Source organism: Triturus cristatus, chromosome 5_1 (genome assembly GCF_964204655.1).
Source record: "Triturus cristatus chromosome 5_1, aTriCri1.1, whole genome shotgun sequence".
Classification (NCBI taxonomy): Eukaryota; Metazoa; Chordata; class Amphibia; order Caudata; family Salamandridae; genus Triturus; species Triturus cristatus.
Genome location: NC_140587.1, coordinates 105,431,823 through 105,448,611, shown reverse-complemented (window position 1 = coordinate 105,448,611; position 16,789 = coordinate 105,431,823).

Here is a 16,789-nt window from a genome sequence, read left to right as displayed (position 1 = left end):
GCAACTCAACGAAGAGGGTCTGGATCAACCCGTGGTCTTCCTATCAAGGAGACTACTTCCCAGGGAACAGAAGTGGAGTGCAATAGAGCGTGAAGCCTTTGCAGTGGTATGGGCTCTGAAGAAGTTGCGGCCATACCTGTTTGGATCGCACTTCCTAGTTCAGACCGACCACAGACCCCTTCGTTGGCTGATGCAAATGAAGGGGTAGAATCCCAAGTTGTTGAGGTGGTCTATTTCCCTACAGGGGATGGACTTTCAGGTGGAACATCGGCCTGGAGTGGACCACGCCAATGCAGACGGTCTCTCAAGGTATTTCCGCCTTAGTGATGAGAACTCCCAAGGGGTTGGGTAGCTCTCCCCACTTTCAGCTGGGGGGGACGCGTGTTAGACCTGTCAGCCCTTTGGGTGGTCCCTCCTCATCATTATTTATTTTGTCCCACTTTTGCCTCAAACCCTGTTTGAATTTTTCCTTTTTGGGAACCACCAGACTTTTTCGTGTTGCTACAGATTCAGGGAGCCATTTTAGCTACCCCTGAAACTTCTGTCTGAGGGCCTGAAGCACAAAATGGTGGCCACCTGTGACATCACCAGCATCCACTGGAACATACCAGCACCTTCCAGAACATTCCAGGAGCTTCCAGAACCCTGTGACCGTTGGAGGCGGTTTAGAATGTTGGGAGGATAAGAGAGGCAGTTGGCAGTTGGAGCTGGCAGTTGGCACCTGACTGGTGAAGAGAGAGGAGCACAACAGTGAAGGAGGAAGGAGTGAAGCAGCAGGGGTGGAAACTTGTGCCTGGAGTGGGGTCCATAAACCCACCCTTGATACTTGTCCCTACTGATGGATCCCAGCCTATAGCCCTGTGTGGGAAGAAGACAGAAGAAAACCATCCTAAGGACCTGGACAACAGGAACAGGCCTTAGAACCAAGAAAGCAGCAAGATCCTGACCTGGAAACTGGTTTCCCTGGAGCCCGGCGTCGAGTAGCCTGAAGACCTGGAGCCCGAGGTGGAGAGGCGGCGCTGACTGAAGTAGCAGACGTCGTACCCGGAGCCGCCTGAGGTCGTGAGAGGGCGCCGACGGGGGTCGAGAGGAATACCAGAGGTCGAGGAGGAAGTGAACCGAGGTCGAGCGAGCGGCGTCATCGGAGGAGTGAAGTCCGCCCTCCGGAGTCGTCGGAGACCGAGGTAGAGGAGCACCGGAGGTCGGGAGTGAGGATCGCACTCCGGAGTCGCCCGGAACCTGTGAGGAGGAGCACCGGAGGTCGGGGGTGAGGATCGCACCCCGGAGTCGCCGGAAGTCGACATCGAGGTCAGGCCGGCCGACGTCATCGGAGCCGAGAGCGCCATCGGACCGGAGCCGCCCGAAGTCGACATCGTGAAGAGACTGCCCGACGCCGTCGAATCGGAGGTCGAGATCGAACCGAGGCCACCGACATCGGACCGGAACCGCCTGCCGGCGTCGTCAAAGAACTGACATTGTGCCGAGGCCGCCGAGACCGAACCGGAACCGCCTCACGGCGTCGACACGACTACAGCGGCGTTGGAACATCAGAAAAAGGGCAGTAAGTGGAGTAGAGGGCGCCTAAGGCCCTGTGGAGACCTGAGAGACTGCTCTAAGGGGCTAGGGAGGTGCTGAAACCCACCTGACTGTGCCTGGGGTGAACTGGGACTAACCTAGAGAGGTTGTGTGGAGAGGGAAGCCAGGGCATTGGAATTTCCCCCCTTTGATCTACCTCAGTTTAGGCCTCAGCCTTAACCCAGCCAGGGAGTAGCCCCCCCCCAAGCCTACCACAACCCTACAAGCTGTGCCTGGGCCAAATCAGCCCTTCAGAAGTGAAGTGTCATCTGATTACAGGAGTGTTGCTGTATACTGTTAATTATTTATTGGGGGTACTGTATTTATTGAGTTTTTACCTATTTATTGCTGCACTTTATGTATAGGTCCACAGGACTTGTTGGTGTACGGTATTTATTGGTACAGAATTTATTGGTACAGTGTTTATTGCCTCAAAGTATTTAATTATCTGTATATATTGCACTTGTATTTATGCCCTGTTATTTATGATCACCCCTATTTATTTCATCAAACAGCAAATATTTATTTGACCTGCTCTATTTAAGAATGTATATATTGTGATTGACTTATTTATTTTCCCAATCAGCAACTAAGAGAAAAAGATAAAGAGAGAATATTTTCATAATTTTTACGGTGTAGAGTCGTTTTTGGAACGGATGCACGCATGGTTATTGTATGGGTATATTGTATGCTTAGCACTGCGCCTGTTTCCTGACCACTCGAGCCAAGCTACCCCATTGTGTTGGGAAGGTCCACCACCACCCTGCGGAGTGGGAGTGGGGCTGTTTCCAACACTGTCCATTCCACACCTCGGTTCTTCAGCACCATGACCCTCCAGAAACTGAGTGGGGCTGTGACTCCTCCCTTCACGCTGCCAGCAGTGGAGTCCAACACCCCGAAACCGCTCGGGCCCCCGGGGGGGCGACCTCCGGGGTCTCCGGCACGCTCACTACGGCACTACCTCAGAGGGCGGTTCCGTGCATTGAGCTAACTGTTCTGACCGCCTTCCACGACTGATTCAAGCACAGGGGCGGGTCCACAGCTCGTGATCGCGCAGCCCTAAACAGCACTGTGTATGAATAAAGTGCCTCTTCAATACACCCAACTGAGTCCCATTCAATTGTACCACACGTTCTCACGTCACCAGCCGTGCACTGCGATAGGGATCTTGGTTGGTACAGTTAGTTTGGGCAGTTATAACACTTGTGTGATGCAGTAGAGAGTTCATTATTTGGAGTTTGTTTCGCAGTTCATAACCATTGATTCCTGGTGGGGCATCAGCGCCTTGTCTCTTTGGTACTGATTCCAGTCCTCCAGCTGCAGATTACACTCAGCGCCCAACACACTAACCACTGCCCCACCTCAGATGCCGGTGCAATTTCGTAATGGCGCAGCCCGTCAGTACCCAGGTCTCACCAAAGGCCTCCCGGTCCGGTACACGGAGTAGTCCTAATACTTGCCGGTCGGACGGGTTTATGGCCTGGGCCGCACACTGCCAGAGTCATGCCTATCGCTGCAGTCCTGTGGGTGGGGCAGGGTGTCAAAATGTGGCCAGAGCGCTGACTCAGGGCTTTCCCCGCTGTCCGCCCCCATCTGGCCTTTCTTTCTCCCTGCTGTATGGGGACACCCTTCCATGAAGATAGCCGATAGTTCAGGGCACTGTAGTCGTCTCGCAGACCCAGGCGCCCACCAAAGGGGAGGGGGCGCACCATTGCTGACGGGCTCCAACACGAGGGGGCCACCTCCACCGCTCTGCCGCTCTCACTCCTATAAGCTCTAAGACGGCCGTCATTCACTCCCAGGCGCGGTCCGATCTCGGGAGCAAGCGGTTCCCCACTGGGCCGTAGATGTCTTGAACCGTCATCACTGCCAGTCCAGGGCAGACCTTTTCGGCTGGATTCCGAATGTTTCTTCCCAGCGGCTGTCTGCTGAAGTCGCCTCTTAACATTTACAGTTCTCCTTCACCCCTTTCTTCTAGTCAGGTCATGTTCTTTACTGCTGCGTCAGTGCGGTTGTTTGTCCTCCCAGAGTCCCAGAAGCGCCCCTCAGCACATTCAGGGCACCCCTCATTGTAGGAAAGACCCCTATGATGAAGCATGATACCAAGGGCCCTTTTGGAGTGTGAGGGGTATTTAAGCAAACACTGTGTGTGCCCTACCAAGATAGGTAACACGCTCTTTAAGGTGGATCCCATTGTTTTGTTCAGATTTCTAGAGAAGGACGTGTCCACCTCCAGTGTCCACGCTAGACATTACCTCTTCACTCCCCAAGCTTGTTTTTCGATGATAATAACGTAGCACCACATGTAGCATAGCAAACAAAGCAGCTTAATAATACAATATAAATATATCACAGCATGCTTAGTGTTTAGAAAGAGGCCTGAATGTTCCCCCTCATTCACAAAATGACAGGGATGGGCCTACATGTTGGTTTATAGGGCACTCCACCCACCTTTTCGATGATAGTGCGGAATTCCATAGAGTGAAACTCTGCGAGCTCCGCCCACCCCTGTTAAAGAGGTTGGAATTGTGGGTGGTAGAAGAAAGAGACTTCAGGTGCAGTGGCAGCTGCTGCCAATACAACATGGTAGGTAAGCGCAGGTGGAAAATAATTTTTATAAATGTACACTTACCTTCCGCTGCCGGCTTCTGCCGCTTTGGTGATCCTCTGCTCCTGCTCCGTGCTCGGTGCTCCTCTTCTCCCAGCACTGCAATCCCATTGGCACAGGCTCCCAGACTGCTCTCAGGCTCTTACCCAGCATAAAAGAAGCACAGCATTGGTCTCAACTGGCTGGCGTAGCGCTCAGTTAGGGCCTGGGAGCCTGTGCCTGTCTCCAACCGGCTATGCAACACAGCTCGGGTTAGAGACATGTAAGTGCGCATGTCGGTTTGGCTGTCCTAAGATGGCCAGTCAAACCGACATGTGCACATACAGTGCTCACCACTCCTTCTCCCCGGCTGCTATTGACATTGGATGGCCCTGCCTCGCCCTAGACTCGGTGGACTTGGCTGACTTGGCTTACTCAGTGAAAAATAAAATGATAATAAAATTATTTTAGTATCATTTTATTTTTCATCTGCTCCCTTTCAGCGGTGGGGTGATGCTCCTCCGCCATAATGGAGGACCTGCCCCTGTTCAGGTGGAATCAAAGTTAGGAAGCCTTGGTAGTCAGCAGCCCCGGCATTTGACAGAACAGGTGGTGTGTTCCTAAGACAAACGTTGGTCCTATGCATTAGTTGCATAGATAGACAGGAGGGAGGGTATGACAGAGAATAGTATAGAGAGTGAAAAGTGTGGAGTGGAATAAATAAAGAGATCAAGGCAGAGAGAGGGTTAGTCTGGGAATTACTTGAGAGTGAGGACGGCTCACTAAGAGAGGAATTTGTGCTAGAAGTGCCCTTGGCCAGACAGCTACTTGTAATTTGCATGTGTCTGTCATTCTTTTACTAAACTGAGAGTCTGAACTATGGCCCTCAATTTATCTAGAGGCCTTGATATTAAGATAGGGGTTGGATTCAGGTTGATGTGCAAACAGAGAACCTTTTCAATTTTACCCTGACAGATTTCAGCAGGTCCAACATGACTCAGTATATAGAAAGAAAGGTGCTGGAGCTGACATCCTTGGCTCACCTTTTTCATTCAATCCCCCTGTTTTTACTGACTTTGTTATAACTGCCCTTAACACTCTGAACACTTTACCACTGCTAACTGGTGGTAAAGTGCTTGTGCTCTTTCCCTAAAACTTGGTAACATTGGCTTACACCCAATTGGAACTTTTAATGTACGTGTATGACCCTAGTAAAGTGGTACTGACTGATCCCAAGGCCTGTAAATTACATTCTACTAGTGGGCCTGCAGCACGTATTATGCTACCCACTTAAGTAGCCTTTCAAACATATCTCAAGCTTGCCATTATAGCTTGTGTGTGTAATTTTAAACTGCCATGTCAACCTGGCAAAGTAAACCTTTTGCCAGGCCTTAACCTCCCTTTTCAATACATGTAAGTCACCCCTAGGTTAGGCCCTACACAGACCAGAGGGCATGATGCCATCTATTTGAAAAGTTAGACATGCACATTTAAGTGTCACATGTTTTAGTAGTGAAAAACTCTTAAATGTGTTTTTCACAACTGCAAGGTCGCCTCTCCCATAGGATAGCATTGGGTAACCATATTACATTCAATAAGTGATTACATTCAATTGGGAGCTGGTAGGAATGTCAAGTTTAGTGTCCAAAGAATTGAAATTTAAAACATTTTTAACTGTGACAACGAATTTTATGTCACAATTCTGAAAATGCCACTTTTAGAAAGTTGGTCCTTTGTTGTCCCAACCATTTGGCGCCTGCAGCCTGTGTTCTGGGTCACATAACGCGGTGTGCCTGGCAGCTGGTCTTTGTGTATTTCTACCAGACAGTGAAACAAAGAGGGAATAGGTGCTGTTAGGATGGGCCATCTCCATCAAATTGAGGGGGTAGGAGCTGTCACCTACCACACTTGTAGTACAAAGACCATGCTATAGCACACTCACAAAGCGGTTTCACACTAGTCCTTTGTGCCCCTGTACCAGCGGGGGCCAAGGATGGGAGGAAAGAAACTCCAGACACCTCAGGGTTTGGAAGCCTCTATAAACTTATACCACTTTAAAGAAGGCACCAAAGATAAAACCTCAGACTCAATTCTTTACTTCTAGACCTGTGAACTCTTCTAGGAAGAAGGACTTCCCAGCTATGAAGTCTGCCCTGCTGACTTGCTTGCCGACCAAGGACTATTTTACTACCCAAGGCCTTCTGTTAATGCACCAGGACTCTTCTGTTGCTGTTAACTGCCTTGCTGAATCCAGCCTGCCTTAGTGGACCCAGATCTCCAAACAATCTCCAAGGGTGAGTCAGCTGGCTCACTGTTCAAGGGACGTTAAGGGCTTGATTCAGATTGATGTGCAAACAGGGAACCTTTTCAATTTTACCCAGACAGATTTTAGCTGGTCCAATATGACAAAGTACATACAAGGAAAGGTGGTGGCCCCAACATTTAGCCTTCAATCCTCCTGCTTTTGCTGATTTAATTTTAGCTGGCTTGCGGATTCTGCACACTTTTCCACTGCTACCCAGTGCTAAAGTGCTTGACCTCTTTCCCTAGAACTTGGTAACTCTGGCTCACACCCAATTGCAGTGCTTAATTTGAACCGGTGGTTTCGGTGCTTGGCACAGCACTTAATTGTCAACACTGGAACTTATGACAGCTGCCAAATGGTGGTGCTGTTTGTGAAATTAAAAGATGAGCAGAAAAATAGGATTATTAATTCAATATAAACTAAAAACAACCAATACCATTTGCCGAAGCCATTCTTATAGCTTTGGGGGTCTGCCACACTTGCAGCAGTATGATGGTTAGTAGTTGTGTTGGTCTGTCATTGGCAGCGCTGGCAATGGCACTGAGTGGTGCAAGCTGTGGTGGCATTCTGACGAGGGCCCTGGCACTTATGTTTTTTGCAGATTAAGCACTGCCCAATTGGCACATTTAATTTGCTTGTAAGCCCCTAGTAACATGATATTTGCTGAACTCAGGGACTGTAGTTTAAATGCTACTATTGAGCCTGCAGCAGTTATTGTGCCACTCACTTAAGTATCCTTTCAAACATGTAACAGGCCTGCCATTGCAGCCTATGTGTGCAGCTTTTGTCAGGCCTACACCTACCATTTCAATATGTGTAAGTCACCACTAGGGTAGGCCCTACACAGACCAGAGGGCAGGGTGCCATCTATGTAAAAAGCTTGGACTTGTACTTTTAACTTTTACATGACCTTGCAGAGAAAAACTTTTACATTCATTTTTAACTACTGTAAGGCCTGCCTCTCCCTTAGGATAACATTGTTCACCTTATTACATTCAATAAGTTATAACGTTTAATTGGGAGTAAGTAGGAATGCCGACTTTGGTGACTAAAGAATTGTAATTTAAAACCCTCTTTTAATGTAAAGTCGGAGCTTAAGTCACAATTCTGAAAATGCCACTTTTAAAAGTTGACATTTTCTTGTTCCAACCATTTGGTGCTTGCAATATCTATCCTGGGTCACATGACTAGGCACAGCTGTCAGTTGATCTTTGTGTATTCCTCCCAGACAGTGAAACAAAGGGGAAATAGGTTCTGTCAGGATGGGCCATCTCTGTCAGGATGAGGGGGGAGGAGTTGCAACTACCACACTTGCACTACAAAGACCTCGCAGCAGCACACTCACAAAGAGGTTTCACACTAGTCCTTTGTTTCCCCCAGACAAGCTTGAGCCAAGGATGGGAGGGAGGAAACTTCAGACACCTCTGGGGGTGAAAGCCTCTAGAAATTATATCACTTCAAAGCTGACACTAAGGATAAACAGTGGACTCTCACACCCAATTCTTCACTTCTGGACTTCTGGACTCTTCTAGGAAGAAGAACTGCCCAGCTGTGAAGTCTGCCCTGCTGACATGCTTGCTGAACAAGGACTACTTTGCTGCCCAAGGCCTGTTACTGCACCAGGACTCTTCTGCTGCTGTCAGTTGCCCTGCTGAATCCAGCCTGCCTGAGTGGATCCAGATCACCAAACAATCTCCTGTGGTGAGTCAGCTGGCTCACTGTTCAAGCCACAGGGACATAACAGGCTTCTTCAACATTGACACAAGTCCACGCAATCACGATGAGGTGCGATACTGCTCGCCTTTGACTCCAGCCTAGCACCATACAACTGGTTCTTGAAATCCGGGTATACATGCGCGCGATATTTTTTCTTAACATAACATAAAGAATTGGGTTTGCTTGTGTCTCACGCTGATAAGGATTGTGGCTGCTGCTTGAGTAGGGTTTCACTCCCCTCAACCAATAACCCAATTTCTTACAAAAGGGTCTGCAAAAAAAGGCAAGACCTGTGGAAGTAGTGCTTTAACCCCTGCCTTGTAGGATAGCTGTTTGAAGCATGAGCCTGTATCACACGTATGAGATAAGGGCCTGAATATAAACCACCTGAGGCAAAGCTTCACTGCTGGAGGGCACAGTCTGTAGAATCTTCCTAACTGGAGCGACAGCTCTGCTGTCTGAAGCCAAGACTTGTAGGATGTGTATGTGAAGTGTGGGCCGGTACCATCTCTGTAACCCTAGAGATAGCACTAGGACCTGTGCCTACAAGGGCTTTAGGGATAGGGTTAATGGCTGAGGCCTCGTCATGAGCTGTGTGAAGGATTATGTACACTGTCTGAGAGAGAGAAAGAGAGAGCTCTAGAGGGAGTGAGAGGGGGGACGACGGAGTGACATTCGTGCTGACATTAAAGAAAGACGAAAGAGCGGCTTGTTCCACTCTCAGGTTTGGACTTGTTGTTTATTAGTTTGGATTTCCGAGGGGGAGAAGAAAGGGGCGTTGAGGACTTCAGATCGGAGGCTCTGGAGGCTGCCGCCTCCTGAAGCCCCCCCCTGCTCTGAGGGGACCCAGTGACTTCTCGGAAATGCCCGCTTTGCAGGAACACTGAAGCCGTTTCACTTTCATCTCCGGACATCTGTTATTTCAATCCAAGGGTAGTGGAGGGCGAGGCTTCCGGCCCCCGAGCGGTGCCGTCACACCGGGGGCTCGAGGCTCTGTGGCAAGGACAGAGACGTTTTAATGCAGGGGCAAAGTGGGCTCTGGCCCAGGGCCCCAGCCTTTCAGGGGGCCCCCTGACAGAGTCAGCTCCATTCTCCAGAGTTTTGCCCTAATGACCTTGATTATTTCTTAAACGGATTGTTTTAAATACTGTTTTCCTTTAATTTATGTTTTAAGTGCCTGATGTGTGAGAGTCTAGTACAGCCATTTTGCTGCGAATGTTGTGTTTATGTTTCATGCAATATACAGAAAAAAAGTTTCTTTTAGATCAAAACAAGGCCTAACATATAAGAAATGGGAGGGCGTCACAGAGATTATTTGCAGTAATATTGGTGAGCTGCTGTGTGTTACAATATTGAAAACACACATACCTATCCCTGAATATTAGATGTAAACACATTTAGGGCCTTATTTATGAGAAGTGATGCATCGCTGTGTGAAAACAGGGATGCGTCACTTCTTAGTGCACCCTCCTTGCGACATGACGGATGCGTCATATTTACTGTATGTCGCATCATGTCGCATGGAGTTAAAGATACGTCAGTATTTCTGGCGTATCTGTAGGCGCAAAATTGATGCATTGCTGGGGTGTGTCTGAAAATAGACACAAGTCCAGCAATGTGTCCTTTCACATGGGGGAAGCCCCATGTGAAAGGGACTGCATCAGTCTTACACCTGCTGTGAGGCAGGTGTAAGATATTGACGCAATGGCCTCCTAGAAGTGGCGCACTGAGTTTTCATAGATTTCAATGTGCCATTTTTACGAGGCTTTTTGCGGGGGAACACCCACCCTGCATACATTATACCTGCCGCAGGTATAATGGGGTGCAGGGGTTTACTAAGTGACGCATCTGCCTAGATGCCAATAGGGCGCAACATGGCACATTTTTGTCGCTGCAGGTGAGTCACAAAAAGTGACACACCGGCTTCATAAAAGTGAAACAAGGCCTCATAAACAAGGCCCTAAGAACTTGGACGAGTGTTCCTTTGCACTGTCAGGGACCTAATGAAATTAAATTAAATAATGTATTTAATAAAGTGCGTAGCCACTCAGACTAGAGTGTCCTGGCACATGACAGCGGGAGGAAAACGTGCGTAGAAGACCCATCAGTTATTAAAAAGCCAGGTTTTTAAGTTCTTCCTGAAAGAGAGTAGGTCTGTGGTTAGTCTCAGAGACTCAGGGAGTCTATTCCACAATTTTGCGCCTAGAAAGCAGAGGGATCTGCCTCCAGTGCGGGTACGGCATATTTTAGGCACGATGGGCAGGTAGGCATTGGAAGATCTTAGGGGTCTAGATGTTGTGCAGTGATTAACGCGCTTATTTAGGTAGCCGGCTCCTAAACCGTGGAAAGCTTAAAAGAAGATGGTCATCGCTTTGAAGTTGATCCGTTCTTTTATGCGGAGCCAGTGTAGAGACTTAAGAATAGGGTTCATACTAGGTCTGGGTTTAGGTCTCAGGATGGCTCTGGCCGCGTTTTGTACTACTTGTAGGCGCTGGAAAAGGGCTTTGGGAAGACCGAGGTACAAGCTGTTGACATAGTCAAGCTTTGATGTCACCAGAGCCTGCACCACGATCTTTCTACTCTCATGCGGTAACAGTGGCAGGAATTTTTTTAGCATCCGGAGTATGCCAAAGCAAGCGCCAGTTAGAGTTTGGATTGGAAAGTGCATGGAGAGTGTCTTGTCTATGACAATTCCTACGTTTTTGACTTTCTCCTTTTCCGTGGGCGGGGGCAGCAGATCTTTTGGCCACCAAGAGCTCCAGTCAGGCGTTTCTGGATTACCAAAGAAAATAACTTCAGTTTTGTCAGGATTGCACTTCAGCTGATTGATCTTAAGCCAGTTAAAAACCTTTGTGAGGCAAGACCTGATCATTGCACCATCAAAGTCAGTTCCTTTTTCACATGTAAAAATCAGCTGAGTGTCATCAGCATAGGAACCAATTTTGGCGCTCTCTTCCTCTGCCAGAAATGCAAGGGGGGTAGATATATATTAAAAAGGGTAGGACTGAGAATGGAGCCCTGAGGGACACCTACATTCATGGCCGGAACTGGGGATGAGAAAGGTGGGAGCCAGATGTCCTGAGATCTATTTGCCAAGAAGGATGACATCCATGTTAAGGCGCCCTCCCAGGTCGGTCAGCAAGTCTCTCCAGGAGCCTCTCATGTGGGACCGTATCGAAGGCCGCCGACAGATCGAGCACTATCAGAACAGCCTTGCCTCCCTGGTCCAGCTTACCCTTAAGAAATTCAGTCACATCCAGGAGAGCGGACTCTGTACTGTAGTTAGCCCTAAAACCGGATTGGGACTCATGAAGGAGCTTCCCATCATCAATGTGTTTTTGGAGGACCTTGTTTACATGCTTTTCTAATACTTTGGAGAGGGCACGAAGAAGGGAGATTGGCCTGTAGTTGGCAGGGTCCGTCAGTTTGGCGTTAGCCTTTTTCATCAGTGGAAGAATCTTAGCATTCTTCCATAATTTCGGCATGTTGCCTGAGGGGAGGGAAGCATTAAAGAGCTGGTTTACCGTGGGGTTTATGGTGGGAGCTAATAGGTTCAGGATATTCGCTGGACATGGGTCGGTAGGAGAGCCAGACTTAATGCTTTGGAGAAGGGTCAGTGACTCTTCAAGCTAAAACTCAGGGAAACTAGTAAAGATGGAGGATCCAAGAGGTGAAAGTTGCTATTGGAACTAAGGTAGAAGGTCAGTTCTTCCTCTGAGATGTTACTGAAGGCTTGTTAGATCACAGAGATCTTTTTGTGGAAGAATTGAGCTATTTGCCTAAACCATTCTTCCGTACATGGCCCTTCCTTTGTGCCTGCTTTCGGGACAGTAAAGGATTTAACTATGCTAAAGATTTCCTTACTCTTATTTTGGGCATTTTCTATTTTGGTTTGAAAGAAGTTTTTCTTGGCTGCCTTCACAAGAATGTAATGAGCTTTTAAGGTGTCTTCATACACCTTCCTGTCCTCAGGTAGATAGGATTTACGCCATTTCCGTTCCATTTTTCTACAATTTCTTTTGCTAGATCTGAGGGAACTGTTAAACCACGGAGCTGGTGAGGCCGACCTCTTTGAGGAGCGGGAAACAACTGGTACCACTGTACCAATGTTGGTACGGAGCTATGAATCTATTGAGAGGGTGTCCGAGTCGGGGCCGCCAGACAGCTCCAGTGAGGAACAACCGAGGGCATCTGCTAACATCGGGATGGATATTTTATGGAACGTCCTGTAATTAGGGACCCTCTGCCCTGTGTTAGCCCGAGGGGCTGTGGCAGAGTTGGGAATGACACATTTTAATAGGAGGTGGTCAGACCAGGTAATGGGAAGAGGAAGGCTTGCTTATATGTCAACGTTGTGAAAGATTTGGTTTATGATATGCAGACCCCCCAGGATATTGCGGCATGGATTAGCAAATTTAGCGGCACAAATATGGAAATTTAGCGGCACAAATATGGAAATTTAGCGGCTTTTTTGCGGCACTTAATTTTACTCATAATCATTCATTTTCAGTCTGAAATCAATGGAAACTGTTTCAGCAGAATATTCCACTTTGCAATAGGCATGTTTAAAGTGTCTGCAGCTCTACGAAAGCACAGCTCCAGTCCTAAGCTCGCGGGAGGGAGCTGGATTTCTCCCGGAGATGTTCTAGTGCCCATGTAGGCACCCCTGCCAGGACACCGCTGCCTCCCGGATCTGTGAGGCAGGAAACCTCTTCCTCAGGCACCCTAGGGTGCATGATCCTAGTGGCTGATCCAAATAAGTGTACATTATCAGGTGCAATCTTCCCGGGATAGAGGGTTTACAGACAGGTAAGCATACTTCCACGAGTCATCTCGCTACATTCCTCCCTCGCACCCCCCCAGTTCGGCGTTAAAGAAGAGAAATCAGTCAATAAAGATGACATAGCATACAGATGATGCTAGTCCAACTATGCTCAGCAGGCGAGCACTAGGCCCCGAAAGGGGACCGCTCCCCCTCCCCACTCCAAATCAACTTCACCCTCATTTGAAGCCCTATACTGAAGATCAGTAGACGTGGGCTCCTTTCCCATGTCTAATGGAACTGTCCAACAAATTGAGAGAAAGTTTTTAAGATGGATTTAATGATAATCAACCTGCTAGCGCTGCAAAGAATCTTTAAAAGAATGGAAGAGTACTAGCACTTCTCTTTAGAAAACAGATATTCTGAGATAGTGAGTACATGTAGTTTTATATTTCTGTTTCAGTCACTGGATGAAACACATGTCCCTGACCAGTGTTAAAAAGGCAGGTACTGTGGGTGCCAAGTTCCAGCACTTCTTACATTTGAAAGGGAGAGATTTACAGGGGCGGCTCCTCAATTAGGGCGGAGGAGCGCTGCCCCACTGCTTTCTCACAGTGCGAGAAGCAGAAAATAAAATGGTATTTTAAAAACCATTTTGTTTCTGCTTCTCGCACTGTGAGAAAGCAGACAGGGGTATGCCTGGTTGGGGGCGGGTTTGAGCATATGCCTGGTTGGGGGCGGGCGGGTCGGGGAGGAGTGGCATGCCCTGGGGCCAACCAAAGCAGTCATGCACACTCTTCATTTTCTCTAAATTTTCTCTATGTAGGGTGCGTGAAGCTTACATAGAGAAAATGGCCTCCCTACAGACGCCCGGCTGGGCGCTGCCCGCGACTCCGCACTAATCACAATGCTGCCATTGCAGCGTTGTGATTAGCTACAGGAGGGGAGGGAGCATGCGTATTCCAGACAGCCCCGGGAGCAGTGGTGGCGCAGGACCGGTATCAGGTAAGTTTTAGTTATATTCTACCCCATACCCCTGTACCACCCGCCCAACATCCCTTGCCGCCCCCCCCCCCGCGCGAGAATTGCGATCGGCCACTGACCAGACATGTTTTCCTGTTCTGGGGGACTGCAAATATTGCCACTAATTAGCAGGAGCTGAAACCGCGCTAGAGGGATGTGTTGCTGTTATACCTCTCACCTCAGGGTAATTGTCAGAAATGTCTGGAAGCCAATCTCTGGCGCTATTTCATAAAACAACATAACATTTTCTAGATATTGCAGATGGCTGCCGATTAAGTTATTATGACCCAACTCATTTCCGGAATGTTCTAAGAACATTATCAATCTTATGACTAAATTATGACATTCTTGACTCTGGTGCTGTAGTCATTACAATTTTAATTGCCGATTTCTTTTTTTTTTAATCAGTTATTCAAATCCGGATGAAGGGTAGATGAGTAAAAGGCAGAACTTTGCATCCTTTTAACACCATTTGAAGTTTTGAGGGACACGTAAATAACACATTTTGCATTTTTTGCAAGCATACACTGGGTGGTCTGCTTAGAGTTAAGACAAGGCGGAGATAATCAACACAGCAAGCGTAGAGATCAGACTGGAACACTGACGGAAGGCTTTGCTTCCTAGATATCTGTGTTGTTCCGCAAGGGAAATACAAAGGACTGCCAGGCCACTGCCTTGGTGAAATATGAGACTGAAGCAGCTGCAAACTGGCGTGTGATCAGTGAACGAAGATTTTTAAGGAATGTTCATAAAGCCACATGATGGCATGCACATGTGATATAAAATGACACAGCACCACCTTCATCAAAATTGATATGGATGGCACATAGAAAATACAATGAACTGGCTTCATCGATGTATGCACATGCATGGCGCACATGACAACGGCGTGGCACATGTGTTATAAAATTGCATGGAACATCTTTCACGATGGCATATCACATAGACTTGGCGTACGTGACATAACATTGTATGGAACAACCTTCAGTCAGGATAAGGGGAAGCCTGATAAATATTGGCGTGGCATGGCCCATGTGTGAGGTAAAATTGTATGGCACAACCTTCAGCTACATAAAGAAATTAATGACAGACGTGATAAACAATGAGGTAACTCAGGTGATATAACCATGTGCATACTTTCGGCAAGATATATATATGCATATCGCACACAATAAACAGATGTGGCACGGCGCGCACAGCCTTCGTCAAAGTATATAAATACATATCACACACAATAACAGTGACGTTACACAGCGTGTACAACCTTCGTCAAGTTATATATACGCACATCACGCAGGATAAACAGTGACGTATAAAATGGCGTGGACAAACATTCTCTAAGACATGGAACAGCATGGCTCAGTTCCACTCACTGCTGCTGCCTCGAAGCTACGGGACCGGGCAGTGCCAAGGCCGATTCCAGCCACGGTGACTTAGAAACTTGCAGCACTTTTAATAGAATAATACTGGTACTTCTAAGATGCAGCAAGTACTCTGAGACAGTGAAAACCAGCACTTTTATATTTTCAGTTTCAGCACTTGGTACAGTGGGTGAAAATCTGCCCCATTCCTAGAGCTCTAAAATTACGACCACAGCTAGCTTTACACTGAGTTATGCAGAGGAAGCAGTGATCTTATGGCTGCACGGTGACACCTAGTGACGTGTGTGCCACGTGCAACCAATAATAAGCCTTAATTATTTCCTTTCTTCAGGGAGACCCTTTTTAGCGGCCAAATCGGCAAATATCGCGGCCATCGCGCTAATCTGCCGATTTCGCGATTTTTTCGTGAATCGCGAAATCGCGAAATGCTGGGGGGTCTGGATATGGCCCTTCCCATGGGTGGCCGAAGAAATAGATGAAAACATGTTGCAGGCCTGCAGCGTCCCCAACAAGGAAATTGTTTGAGTGTCTTTTCCATTGTCCATAAACATATGGAATTCTCCCAGAATAAGGCAGTTGTTGTATTTTAAGGCCAGGGAGGTGGTGGCTGTATTAAGCATAGTAATAACACTTCCAATTCCACCGAGAGGTCTGTAAATCAGAAAAACAGCTATGCTATGATGGGGGGATAAGGTACAGCAGAAGTCTAAGGACTCTGCACCCTCGTTGTTTTCCATTGGTATGGGAGAGCAGTCTAGTTTTTAATTGTAAATTATGGTGACACCGCCCCCCTTCCCACTTTGTCGGTCTCTTCTAAAGATTTTATAACCCGTAGGGATGGCCAAGGTGATAGTAGGGTTGGAGGCTACAGACAGCCAGGTCTCAGTGAGAAATAAAAGATCAGGCTGTTCGTCTAAAAGTAGGTCATAAATGTGTGGTTCATGCTCTTGCGTAGAACGACAATTTAAAAGGGTGGCCTTTAAGTCCTCTGTTTTCTTATTGTTTTTACACTTATTGTTGCGTGGGAGGATCTTGGATGCGAGTTTCCTAGGCTGGAGGAGAGACCAGTTGCACTTATTAAATCGAAAGTCTACCTCCAAGCTCGGATCAGCGGCTGTACACTGACATAATGTAGCCGCCAAAGGCTAAGCAGTTTTTCCCTATTGTAATATAGTGGAAGAAACTCACCGGAGGGGAACTCGGCAGCATGGCCAGAGCCAGACGCCTCCGGGATGCTGACGGGCACAGAGGGCCTTGCCTTTGGCACACCAGCGGCACGCCGAAGGCACATGTCCGTTTGCATCGGGAATGTGTAGGCTAATGCCTTTGATGAAACTGGACCGCTAATGCAGCTGAGGAAGCGGAAAATACGTGGGCGGAAGTGAGGAGCCCGATAGCAGCCCCAGCCCTCCGCACAATCGGCGTATCAGCCACGGCGG